The sequence below is a fragment of the Podarcis pityusensis genome (assembly GCF_964106645.2).
Source record: "Podarcis pityusensis genome assembly, chromosome: 4".
In the NCBI taxonomy this organism is placed as follows: Eukaryota; Metazoa; Chordata; class Lepidosauria; order Squamata; family Lacertidae; genus Podarcis; species Podarcis pityusensis.
In genome coordinates this window covers 45,834,192-45,846,236 of record NC_138027.1, presented here as the reverse complement: position 1 = coordinate 45,846,236, position 12,045 = coordinate 45,834,192, and the positions used below count along the sequence as shown (strand labels likewise).

The 12,045-nt window shown below is 39.9% G+C and overlaps 1 protein-coding gene and 1 long non-coding RNA gene across 3 annotated transcripts in view; one reads left to right on the top strand and one right to left on the bottom strand.

The window, feature by feature from the left end:
- The window catches only part of LOC308476416 (uncharacterized protein), a 177,035-nt gene that overhangs the window by 93,007 nt on the left and 71,983 nt on the right, over positions 1-12,045 (bottom strand). The gene's annotated exons all lie outside the window — the stretch shown is intronic.
- LOC308476428 overlaps positions 1-12,045 on the top strand; it is a 39,784-nt gene that overhangs the window by 1,184 nt on the left and 26,555 nt on the right. The window lies entirely within an intron of this gene.

Sequence of the window (12,045 nt, the reverse complement as noted above, 5' to 3'; positions counted from 1 at the left end):
CCTCTTACATTACATATCCTTCCTTTGCATGGCAGCAATGGAGACAAATTAATGCTTTCCTTTTAGTGACATTGACAAGGCTAGCTTTATTATTATTATTTATTGAATTTATATACCGCCCTATACCCAGAGGTCTCGGCAGTTCACAGAATAAAATCAAAACATAAAACTACAAAATACATAATCAAAATAAAAACAACAACCCAATAACCCCCCCCCCCCAAAAAAAGCTCACCACATTTTAAAAGGGCAAGTGTGTGGATCTGGTCTGCGACTACTTGCTCCAGAATCTTGCTCAGGAAAGGGAGATTAGCCTTGTTTCTATAGTTTATTGTTCTAGTGGTATTTTGAAGTATCGTAGAGACAAAGAAAAAGTACTGTAAAATTAAATTTGAAAATTGAGTCAACACAACAAATCTGAAATAAAGAGAAGGTAGGAATTTAAATCTAAAAGGCCATAATACAGTGCACCAGGTAAACACTTAAATTCAATTGAATTCAAAGGAGTTTTAAGCATGGCTAACCCCATGCTAGATTGTGGCATTTATCTATATTTAATGTGAAGCAAATAGGATAGCAAGCTGCACTGGCAAGTGGGTCAATACTATTTAAAAATATGACTTGCTGGTTGTGAATTTTTACAGAGCTAAGAGTTATATATTGTAAGCTCCAGCATTTGTTTTGACATAAAATGTGAGTTGCTGGGTAAAATATCAACAGTAGTCAGGTCAGGAACTACTGCTGATCAGAGTGGACTGTCCTAAGCATTGGTCTATCTTCCCCAGTCTGAGTATAAAATATATCTTCCTATATACATCAAAATGTATGGCTGTCATTGCACAGTCCCCACTAAAGGATTTGTAGTGAGTGCTGTATCACAATCTTGGATTTGCATAATGCCAGGGTGGGATTCAAAAGCAAAAGAGAAGGCAGGTTATACAAAACCAGTGGCCATGCATTGGAGCCAGAAGGGAGTGACAATGAGAGGGGGGAAGTGGTGGTTTAAAGAAACAGCAGAAATTTGAGTAATGCAGGGATGGATCTTAGCATGTGACAGGTGGCTTTAATGACAGAGGTTTGAGTAAAGTACTGTGGGATATTTGAGGATTCTGCATATTTCTCTGTCGTATATGAGGCAGCTAAGAATTGGAAGATGGAGACTTCAGTACAGTGAGAAGTGAGAGACACTGAAAGGGAGGGAAAGTGGCTGTTTTAAACAGCAGTAGTTTGAATAAAGCAGAGGTGGAAGGACACAGAGGCAAATGGTGGTTTTAAACCACAACAGAGGTTCCCAAGATACTAGCCACTAATCTTTCACTTCACTTTTTTTTAGCTATTAAGAGTTCCAGAAACTTGTATGCCTTGCTGGTGTGCTTGAGGCCTCTGCTCCCAAACCAGACTTGATATTCCTGTATGTAAATGAACTCTTTGCATTAGTTTTTCTGACATGGCTTTGTCATTCCAAATTTCCACTGTGGCTTTATCCATTTACTTCCAAAAGTATGTGAAGATCAGTCTAGCTTCTATTAGCAAGAAACCAATTAGTTATTCCCTTTAACCATCCAAATTTTGACCATCCCAGATGTTCAAGATTACCAAGGTGGGAATTGGTTTATCTTTGTGGGTAATCAGTTGGATTTCTTCAATTATCTGACACCAGACAATTGCCACTTTAGGAGAATTCTACCATAAGTGGAATCATGTGCCATTTTCGGGGTCCACACCTCCAGCATTTTTGTGAAAATATCCAGGAAGTGAAATATGCCAGCAAGATTCCTTCATATATTATTATTTTTTCAAAATCAGTAGTTCGTTCCGAGAGACACATAAATTCAATTTCTTGGCCTTCTTCACTTGGAGAAATGTAGCCTTTATGTAGATTCTGCATATTATCACATGGAGATGTATTCCTATGTATTCCTGAGGTCGGCAAAACACTTATTGTGGTCTACCTGATTACAGGCTGGGTGTGGGTGGCGTGCCAACTGGAAACACTGACAGGTGCTGCTATCTTAGCTGGGTCTTCTACATATCTCCAGATATGTGCAAAAGTCTAAAGGAAAGTTAATGGGCTTCATTATTTTTGGTCTCCTACTCCATTGGTCAATTCACCTCAAGAGCAGCCAATGTGAACCATCAGTAGCATAGCACAAGGTGGTGGGAAGCAGTGCACTTCTTGTGATGGTACTCATCTCATGTATATTGTCACCTCATTTTTACTGCCAATGGCAGCCATGTTGTGCTGCCACAGCACTTTTATCAATATATGCATCAGCACCTCGTTTCTTACTGAGAAAATAATCCCTGAGGGCAAGATTTTTCAAATCATTTAAAAAACAACAACACCATTATAGTTGTCGCCAGCTTTTTCTAGAAATCTGGTGAACTGACCAGACATCTCCATTCAGGCAGCTGGCTGCATTTGCCTGTGACTTCAGTGGTGGTGTCAGCAACATTGCAGGTGAAGAGGAGCACTGAGTCCCTGTCAGAACTCTGCAGCTCAGACATGCTGTACTGCTGTTCAGCTCCTCATAATAACCTAGATCCAGGTGGGCATGTGTGACTAGACAAGTTTCTAGGGACTGTGGTGAGCGGATGGAATAAGCAAGAAACATCCAGGATGCAAGTGTGTAAATAGCAGGAGAGAAGTAGGTGCTCAGTGGATGCATTTCATGGTAGAAGTGGTAGGGCAAGTGGGAGTGACCCTCACCCTTTCAGCTCTGGGAATATTAATGGATGAATGGGACAGAATGAGGCAAGCTTGCAGTTCTGTTCTCTAAACAGTTACTGTATTTTTCGCTCTATAAGACGCACCAGACCATAAGACGCACCTAGTTTTTGGAGAAGGAAAACAGGAAAAAAAATATTCTGAATCCCAGAAGCCAGAACAGCAAGAGGGATCACTGCGCAGTGATCCCTCTTGCTGTTCTGGCTTCTGGAATAGCTGCGCAGCCTGCATTCGCTCCCTTACTTTTTAGGAGGGAAAAAGTGTGTCTTATAGAGCGAAAAATACAGTATGTATCGAAACCTGTGAACGTAGCCTACTACATATCTACAAGTTGTATGTGCATTTTGCAGGACTGGGCAAATGGATCTTGGATCTCCGAGTTTGTTTTTTAAAGTGTAGATTCTGCAAGTCCGAAGTCCGTCTGCCCTTGATGCATTGTGTTACCTGCTCCACCCCTCCCACAACTATTCTTAAGACTTTTCAGGGAATTGCTTTAGCATCCGAGCATAAGGCTTTTATTTAAACTGGACGCACTTGGACTGGAAAAGGAACTGTTCCAAAACGTTTAGGTTCAAATTTGAATTAGCTGTTAACCTTCAATGACTCCGTCTTCAATTTATACGGAAAGAGTTTGCCAGCAATACCATCTTCTCTAACCTTTTGTGCTGCTCTTTGAGGCAATTCTGTGGCAAAAGGCTTCTTGAAGTCCAAGTAGATTATGTCTGTTGCTTCATTTCTGTCAGTTGTCATTGTCACTTCCTTGAAGAAGTTAATCAGATTTGTTCAGCTTGACCTCCACTTTAAATGGCTTTGACCTGTCTAAGTCTGTACCTGTTAAAATGTTCTCAAGTTTTGTCCTTACCCAGTGATTCTGAAACCTTCTTCCGTACTTTGATCCCATTCTAAATATAGATGTCATGTATGCTACCTTCATGTTCCTAGCCTATTACGCTTATTATCATATCAGCAGGGAATTAAATGTCTCTGCCATTGTTTCCTTCATTTCATATTTTCATATTAAGGAAACAAGAACATTAGTCTTTCAACATGTCATTGTTGTTGCTGTTATTTATTAAATTTGTATAAATCCAATGATCCGAAGCTAATTCACAACAGAAAAATGCAAAATGAAAATACAAAATAGATTTTTTAAAAACCCCAATAACCCTCACCATACTCTCTTTTTTTTCCTTCCAACTTCAACACTTTTTCATTTTCCTCTGAAGGCGCTTCTCTCGTGTACTCTTTTTACCCATGTTTCCACTGCCTTTAAATGAAAACAAATTGAAGCCATACCTCACCAACATTTCTTGATGTTCATATATATGCTGCAGTAAGCTTTTGCCAGTCAAAAGTTCATATCTTCAGCTATTGCAAATGGCTTTTCCCCTTGGATCTTGGAAGTATTTGAAGCAATCTAGGATAATTGCTTCAGTCACCAGTGGATACAATCATTGTTTGTTGTTTTTCCAAATATGTTTAGAAACCATTATACTTTTTCTTAGATAAAATAATAAGAGTGAAACCTTATGCTGGATTTAAACTTGTTGGAGAGTGTTATAATGCAGACTACTAGCTCCCTGTACCTAGACACCTTGAAGTTACCCTGTTGTATTGGCAAGCTAACCCACCCATCAGCAAAGGGGCCATAAATGCTTGGGAATATGTCAGGGGAAGAGTGGCATTTAGTCAGTTCTGAAGCTTTCGAAAACATCAGTGGAGATTCAGCAAAAAAAGGTCCCACAATACAGAATACCATAATAGCAGGGCCAGATTTAGCTTTGATTAGGCCCTAAGCTACTGAAGGTAATGGGGCTCTTTATATGTCCAGCTCTCCTTTGGGTCAACAGCAAATTGTTGCTGTTTTTTGTGTTGGGTATATGCTATAGGGTAATCTATGGACCTAATAGGTATCTAAAGCCATTTTCACATAACAAAATATGTATTTTATCAAAGCTGCTGTATGTATGTTTTATTTTATTTATTTTTTATCTTATATTTTGGAAATGAACATCCAGGTTTTTCCCCCTTTAATTTTTTTGGGGGCCCCCAAGAGAGTGGGGCCCTAAGCTATAGCTTGTTTAGCTTATACATAAATCCGGCACTGCGTAATAGACAAAAGCCAGGGTAAAGAGGTGTTTCTTCAGCTATGCAATGGAAATGCTAGAGGAACCACTGTCGGGAGGGAGTTCCATGAGTTAGGGGCACCAGAGAAAGCCCTCTCCTAGGCTACTATCCCTTGCATTTCTGTGGGTGGTGAAACTACTTGCATAGTGGTTCCTTCCTTCACACTCTTATGCAATAAATGGAGTGAAGCAACTTGCTTAGTTTGCATGGGAGAAGGAAGAAATAAAAGAGATGAAGGCAGAAGGAGGAGCAAAAGAGGGTTCTAAATGCTAATCCCTGTGGGTCATAAAGCTTTTACTCTCCACCTTCTATTCCCCCTCTCCACAACATTTCCTTCTCTCCTCACAGGAATGAGTGATTATTCGTAAGAGGGAAAGGAACATGCATGTAGGGCAAAATTTAGGTATGTTGGAGTGGGGCCTGAAAACCACTCCACACACCCCTCAGGTTTTGTTCTCTGCCTCCATAGGAGCTAAAGTTCAATTTAGTTCCTTTGGGAGGAGGAAAAAGCTCAAAAAAGGCTCAAAAAATAGATTCTTAATGTGTAAGACATAAGAAGGGAACCGTGAAAGTTCATCAGTTTGCCAGAGGTCAGTTAATGAAGTCAGTTGTGTATTACTACCTTTTAGCTAAGTCATAAGTTTGACACAGAGAAATGTCATGATGATGCAGGTGATGAACATTTTTGGGTTCAGTCATAATGATATAGAGCACTTGGAGCTGCTAAGCACTTAAGCCAGTGCTTAGCTTTAAGCATCTGAACAGTCTTGCTCATTAAATGGATCTAATCATGTGTTCTGTGCTCCCTCTACTGGTTTAGCGGCAGGTGACTTGTCTGACAAATGCCCAGAGCTGGGTTGATGAAGTTATTGTAGAGCAATGCTGGTGCTAAGACCAAAGTGTTAAAATAGCACATGAATATTCAGACCTGTAACTTATATGTCCAAATACTCTCAGGAGTTAATAAGCTGTTCCTTAGGCTGTCTTCCTCCAATTGTCCCATAAACTTATCCATGCTATACTAAGGACTTAGTGATTTTGTTGTATTGTGATATGTTTTTATTGCTTGTATTTTTAACCTGGTTTCTAAATAAAAGGTAATACGCTGTGAAATATACAATGTAAATTAATGCACCTATGAAAAAGAGAATGAAAGCTATATTTCTGGCTTTGGAAGACGTTGGTTGGAAACTGTGATATGGCTGTTTTATTCTGATAACTTTTAGTAAAAGGGGGGGGGGGGGGCTGACAGAAAGGCTGATATAAAATCCCCAAATCTTCTATGTATATGTCAAGAGGGAATACTTAAAAACTTTAAAATAAGAGCTATGACAGAAAAGGTTTGCTGGAAACCTGCTTGGGACAAATAAAATTCTTGTTCTCTCCCCCCCCCCCAATAAAGTTATAGAACAATGATAGTCTGATCAATAGCCGAGAGTAATGTTGCAAATGTTACAGGAATTAAACCAGTATAAAGCCAGCGGCATTTAGGGCTGGAGAACAAGGCCCATTAATCTTTTCCTTTTGATGGCTTTCCCAAGAGGTTGCAAAATGTACAGCAGGAAAGTTCGTGCAAGGCGTTTGCAGAAAGAACATAAGCGAAGTCTTCTGAACTTGTTGTGAGCACTTCTGAACAGCAGAACATGCTGACAAGATGCAATGTGACCCCTCATCATCAGGAGGCTGTAACTCTCCCAAGTTCATTTAAACAGCAGCATTTTATTGCAGCTAGATGTTATGCACTATACAAAAACAGTTTTAATTTTATTTCAGACTCTCTTGCCATTCTATTATTTCCCTCTCTAAATAACTTTACATTGCTCTAGGGATGATACTCAGACCTTAATGGTGAAAGGGATGTTATAAGGATCCAAACAAATCATTTGGTTGTTAGAAATGATAATTAGATTGCCCTCTAAATTCTTCTTCTTCAAGAAATCCTAGGAAATAATGCATTCCATCTTTAGAAATCAGCCAAGGAATAATTCAAAAATTGAACCACATAAATTATTAACTTGGTTCAATTTTAGAAGAGAAAAATAGACTCAGGGTACATATTCAGCTGTAGTCTGTGAAAATTAAACCTGCAGCTCTATTTATTTTTAATGGAACTTTTGTGCTAAATTCTTCTTGATAGGTCACATTGAAAACTTTGTACTTGGTGTTTGTGTGTGATTTCCTCCTTGAGATTATGGCATAATACATGTATCTTAGGCCAACAATTAATATTTATTTAGGCTTTGTTTATGCTGCAAAATTGTGAGAGCAGTTTGGGGTTTTTAACCTAGATAACAATCCCTGTACATGTGCAGCAGAAATTCAAGAACAGTTCAGCCACATACTGTTGAGCACCACAACAGTTTATTCACGGGCTACTCGATCAAAATGCCAAGATCAAAAATGCCCACTATTGTTTTTAACATTTGCTTATAGATATAAAAGGCTAAAGCCTTCATGTTTTTATTTCATTTATTTATTTATTCCACAACATTCATATACTTCTGAATTGCAAGAAAACTGCAAAGCGGGCTGCATAAAGAATAAAGCAATTAAGATCAGTGGTAAAAAAAGAGTTTTAGAAAGTATTTAAAACATTAAAAAATTAATTTAAATCAACAATAAACTACCGTATTTTTTGCCCTATAGGACGCACTTTTTCCCCTCCAAAAATGAAGGGGAAATGTGTGTGCGTCCTATGGGGCGAATGCAGGCTTTCGCTCCCATGGCTTGCGGAGAGTTGCCTGTTCTGGGGGCTGGGGTCGGGGGAAGCTCGGGCTTCCCCCACCCCAGCCCCGCGCCCGGGGGAAAAAAAAAATTTCCCCCCCCTTTATTTCCCCCCAAAAAATCTAGGTGCGCCTTATGGGACAGTGCGTCCTATAGGGCGAAAAATACGGTAAAACAAGCTTAAAAGATGTTGCACTTTCTACATGCCTAGAGAGGCTTGCCTAGACTTGCCTTGCTGGGGTGGTGGTGGTGGATTTTGACCTCATAGAGGGCACCATACTACCCAAGTCTTCCCTTGTTAAGTGTGTGTATTCATGCATTGTGTGTGTTTGTATGTGCTATACGTATACATGTGGATATGTCGGGGGGGGAGTCATTCCTACTTTGGCTATGCCCACTTTTGTCTTGGCCACACCCACCATTTCCAGGCAGATGCTGGGGAGTTGGTCAATAGTGAATGCAGCCCTTGAGGCAAGAAAGTTTCCCCACCATGACAACTATCTAAAATTCCCCTACCATAAACGTAATATTTTCTGTTATAGAATTGTAGAGTTGGAAAGGATCCAAAGGGTCATCTAGTATAACCCCTTGCAATGCAGGAGTCACAGCTAAACCCTAACCTTGTGGCACTCAAATCAGAAGCGTTAACACTCAAATCGTCAGTATAACACTCAAAACAGATGTGTGGCACTCAAAACGGAAGTATGGCACCCAAAACAGAGCAAGTTTGGCTTCTGAAAAAAGTTCTCAAACCAGAACACTTATTTCCAGGTTTGCAGTGTTTGGGTTCCAAGTTGTTTGAGTACCAAGGCATTTGAGAACCAAGATACTACTGTAAAGCAGAATGGCACTGAATTAACAAGTAAAATAAGAAAACTAAAACTAAAAATTAAAAATATGTTGAGAATTCATGATTGAGACATACCTTTGTAGTAAATAATATACAAAAGTAAGCAGTATATAAATGGCTTAAAGCAGGGGTGTATCTACAATATTAAAGGTGAGACAACAACTAGCCTACTCACACATACATAGTTGATAACCGCCAGTCCCACTAATACAAAAAGTCTCTATAAAAACTTACATGTCTGATCAGCATGTTTCCATCAAGAGGAACATAGAAAGAGGATGAGACCTATTCTGATGGCTGTTGGCAAATTAAGATACAAGTATTTTCCAACAGAGATTTAGTCAATCATATGAAAGCTGCTTATGGTCATCTTCTTGCTTGAAAATATTGTGGAGGCCTTAGAAATACCTTTGAAAACAAATCTAAATTGGCAACTAAGTTGATATGAACGATCACCAAAATTACTCAGCTGTGGGAGATGTCCCTGCATTTTAAAACTAGGTTACACAGGCCTCTTTATGTTAAAACTCACAGAAATAGTATCTGGGAGAGATTAGAGTATAATCAAAGCTAACGTGTTACATGGGCACCAATGGTTAACTATTTGGTGGGTTCCCATCTTTCTGAGATTTTTCTTGGGGTCAGGGAAATGATTTTTTTATCTATTAGAGAAGTAGTAGAAAAAAACTAATTACAAATTTGGTTGTAGCCAATTGCACTCACTCATTTTGTAGCTGCAAAATCAACCACAGCTCAGGCTGCTTGACAGGTGTTAAAGATCAGCAGCTGTAGAAACAGACTGATAGCTACATTAAAGTTCCACACCTGCAGGAGAAGAATCATTCATTCATTCATTCATTCATCCTGGGAACTTTGTCCTTTAGCTATAAGACAAGGTTTTCTTTTGGTAAATGTGTTGCTCTACTGTTTCTAAGTAAACAGTGATAGTAATTAAAGCTGTTATGTCTCTTCTAGGCTAAGTGAACATCAGTAATAAAGTTGGGAGGAAATACAACCCACACTTTAATTGGCCAGATTTGTAATTTTTCTACTGTAGAGGATGAAATGTTGGTGAATAAAGAAAGAGGCAGTAAATTCTTCTTATTGCACAGGAAATTGCTTTAGCACTTAGTTTTAAATGCAATTCAAAGTGACATGTTATTAAGAAAAAGAGCTCATGACAAGAAAAGTTTATTCCAGTAAGACATAATGGAACTTTACTGAATTTTATTATATGAGTTTGCTGAACTATCTGTAATGCATAAAATAATTGCAGAGAACATGGGCATTAGTGGAGTAGGTTAAGCAATGTATAGGATGAATCCGAACTGGTTGTTTTGATAAAATGTACCATCGTCTAGGCCAGTGGAAGTGATGATATTCCAGCTGAACTATTTAAAGTTTTAAAAGATGATGCTGTTAAGGTGCTACACTCAATATGCCAGCAAATTTGGAAAACTCAGCAGTGGCCAGAGGACTGGAGAAGATCAGTCTACATCCCAATCCCAAAGAAGGGCAGTGCCAAAGAATGCTCCAACTACCGCACAATTGCACTCATTCCACACACTAGCAAGGTTATGCTAAAAATTCTACAAGGCAGGCTTAAGCAATATGTGGACCGAGAACTCCCAGAAGTGCAAGCTGGATTTCGAAGGGGCAGAGGAACCAGAGACCAAATTGCAAACATGCGCTGGATTATGGAGAAAGCTAGAGAGTTCCAGAAAGACATCTACTTCTGCTTCATTGACTATGCAAAAGCCTTTGACTGTGTCGACCACAGCAAACTATGGCAAGTTCTTAAAGAAATGGGAGTGCCTGATCACCTCATCTGTCTCCTGAGAAATCTCTATGTGGGACAAGAAGCTACAGTTAGAACTGGATATGGAACAACTGATTGGTTCAAAATTGGGAAAGGAGTACAGCAAGGCTGTATATTGTCTCCCTGCTTATTTAACTTATATGCAGAATTCATCATGCGAAAGGCTGGGCTGGATGAATCCCAAGCTGGAATTAAGATCGCCAGAAGAAATATCAACAACCTCAGATATGCAGATGACACAACCTTGATGGCAGAAAGTGAGGAGGAATTAAAGAACCCTTTAATGAGGGTGAAAGAGGAGAGCGCAAAATATGGTCTGAAGCTCAACCTCAAAAAAATGAAGATCATGGCCACTGGGCCTATCACCTCCTGGCAAATAGAAGGGGAAGAAATGGAGGCAGTAAGAGATTTTACTTTCTTGGGCTCCATGATCAGTGCAGATGGTGACAGCAGCCACGAAATCAAAAGACGCCTCCTCCTTGGGAGAAAGGCGATGGCAAACCTAGACAGCGTCTTAAAAAGCAGAGACATCACCTTGCCAACAAAGGTCCGTATAGTTAAAGCCATGGTTTTCCCAGTAGTGATGTATGGACGTGAGAGCTGGACCATCAAGAAGGCTGATCGCCGAAGAATTGATGCTTTTGAATTATGGTGCTGGAGGAGACTCTTGAGAGTCCCATGGACTGCAAGAAGATCAAACGTATCCATTCTTAAGGAAATCAGCCCTCAGTGCTCACTGGAAGGACAGATCGTGAAGCTGAGGCTCCAATACTTTGGCCACCTCATGAGAAGAGAAGACTCCCTGGAAAAGACCCTGATGTTGGGAAAGATGGAGGGCACAAGGAGAAGGGGACGACAGAGGACGAGATGGTTGGACAGTGTTCTCGAAGCTACAAACATGAGTCTGTCCAAACTGCGGGAGGCAGTGGAAGACAGGAGTGCCTGGCGTGCTCTGGTCCATGGAGTCACGAAGAGTCGGACACGACTAAACGACTAAACAACAACAACAACCATCGTCTTGATTATGAGATAGTCATAACAAGAAAAAATGGGAATTCCATAGGATCTTCCAGGCACATACAGAGACCTTGTCCCAGTTACAGACAGTAAAAGAGCTCATGTATTTTTTTGCACTTACTTAGGAGTATGCTATTCCCTATTTCCCTTATATTGCAGCAGTGGCACAAGCAATCCCCTACTCCTTTCACAGCAGCGACATAAGCAAAAGTACCAAATTCTCAGGCCAAACTAGGCAAGATACCATTTGTGAAATTAACAATTATGTGGATTACTGTTTTAGAAGTAAATAATTAAAAGCAAATAGTAAACATGAGGACCACAATCCAGATTGAGGACCTCAGCAGAAATTATGGGGGCTGTAGCACTGTTCCCTCATATGAATGGGATTTTCCCCTCAATAGAAGGCACCAAAGGGTATCTGGAGTCAATACCACTGCAATTTAAAGTCCACCCTGGTCCCACCAGTGTCCGAATCCAGAACTTCTCCCATGCCTGCTATTCACTTTCTAAAAGGCACCCATGCATTCTGTGAATGACACCTAATTTGGCCTTCACTGCGCTATGCCTACTGATATAGATCCCACTAAATATTATTTGCCAAGTGCAAAATTGTCCTTTTGCTAGGGAGACAATCTTAGAATTAAGTAAAAGGAGCAATCAGATGCTTTTCCATTCTCTCCAGCTCCATAAGACTCATGTTAAGCATATATGCTCATCAGAAACTGGAATGTTTGCACTGTGAATATTGCTGCTCCAGAACTGCATCAGATCATAACA